We start from the raw sequence: 2,062 nt of genomic DNA, 5'->3' as shown, positions 1-2,062 counted from the left end.
AAGAAGAGCTAATGATCCTAAATATATATGCACCCAATACAGGAGCACCCAGATACATAAGGCAAGTTCTTAATGACTTACAAAGAGACTTAGACTCCCACACAATTATAGTGGGAGACTTTAACACCCCATTGTCAATATTAGACAGATCAACCAGACAGAAAATTAACAAGGATATCCAGGACCTGCACTCAGACCTGGAACAAGCAAATCTAATAGACATTTACAGATCTCTCCACCCCAAATCCACAGAATATACATTCTTCTCAGCACCACATCACACCTGCTCTAAAATTGACCACATAATTGGAAGCAAATCACTCCTCAGCACATGCAAAAGAACGGAATCATAACAAACAGTCTCTCAAATCACAGTGCAATCAAGGTAGAACTCAAAATTCAGAAACTAACTCAGAACCGCACAGCTTCATGGAAACTGAACAACTTGCTCTTGAATGTTGACTGGATAAACAATGAAATAAAGGCAGAAATAAAGACGTTCTTCGAAACCAACGAGAATGAAGACACAACATACCAGAATTTCTGGGACACATTTAAAGCAGTCTCTAGAGGAAAATACATAGAAATGAGTGCCCACATGAGAAGAAAGAAAAGATCTAAAATCGACACCCTATCATCAAAATTGAAAGAGCTAGAGGAGTAAGATCAAAAAAACTCAAAACCTAGCAGAAAAGAAGAAATAGCTAAGATCAGAGCAGAACTGAAGGACATAGAGACACAAAAAACTCTTCAAAAAATCAATAAATCCAGAAGCTGGTTTTTCAAAAAGATCAACAAAATAGACCACTAGCCACATTAATAAAAAAGAAAAGAGAGAATAACCAAATTGATGCAATAAAAAATGATAAAGGGGATATCACCAGAGATTCCACAGACATTCAAACCATCATCAGAGATTATTACAAACAACTCTGTGCACATAAACTAGTAAACCTGGAAGAAATGGATAAATTCCTGGACACTTGCCTCCTCCCAAGCCTAAACCAGGAAGAAGTCGAAACCCCGAATAGACCCATAACAAGTGCTGAAGTTGAGGCAGCAATTAAGAGCTTACCACCCAAAAAAAGCCCAGGTCCAGACGGGTTGACAGCCGAATTCTACCAGACATACAAAGAGGAGCTGGTACCATTCCTTCTGAAACTATTCAAAATAATCCAAAAAGAGGGAATTCTTCCCAAATCATTTTATGAGACCAACATCATCCTGATACCAAAACCCGGCAGAGGCTCAACAAGAAAAGAAAACTTCAGGCCAATATCCATGATGAACATAGATGCAAAAATCTTCAATAAAATACTGACAAGCCGATTGCAACAGCACATCAAAAAGCTTATCCACCATGATCAAGTAGGATTCATCCCAGGGATGCAAAGCTGGTTCAACAAACGCAGGTCCATAAATGTAATTCACCATATAAACAGAACCAAAGAGAAAAACCACATGATTATCTCAACTGATGCAGAGAAGGCCTTTGACAAAATTCAGCAGCCCTTTATGCTAAAAACCCTCAATAAACTAGGTACTGACGGAACATATCTCAAAGTAATAAAAGCTATTTACAACAAACCAACAGCCAATATTATACTGAATGGGCAAAAACTGGAAGCATTCCCTTTGAAATCTGGCACTAGACAAGGATGCCCTCTCTCACCACTCCTACTCAATATAGTACTGGAAGTTCTAGCCAGGGCAATCAGGCAAGAAAAAGAAATAAAGGGTGTTCAAATAGGAAAGGAGGAAGTCAAATTGTCTCTATTTGCAAATGACATGATTGTATATCTAGAAGACCCCATCGTCTCAGCCCAAAGTCTCCTGAAACTGATAAACTACTTCAGCAAAGTCTCAGGATACAAAATCAATGTGCAAAAATCACATGCATTCCTATACAACAATAACAGACTTAAAGAGAGCCAAATCAAGAACGAACTTCCATTCACAATTGCTACAAAGAGAATAAAATACCTAGGAATACAACTAACAAGGAATGTAAAGGACCTCTTCAAGGAGAACTACAAGCCACTGCTCAATGAAATAAGAGAGG

This window comes from Cebus imitator, unplaced genomic scaffold, assembly GCF_001604975.1.
Source record: "Cebus imitator isolate Cc_AM_T3 unplaced genomic scaffold, Cebus_imitator-1.0 Scaffold945, whole genome shotgun sequence".
Classification (NCBI taxonomy): domain Eukaryota; kingdom Metazoa; phylum Chordata; class Mammalia; order Primates; family Cebidae; genus Cebus; species Cebus imitator.
The sequence above is the reverse complement of the archived record's forward strand: the minus strand, read 5'-3'. Positions refer to the sequence as shown.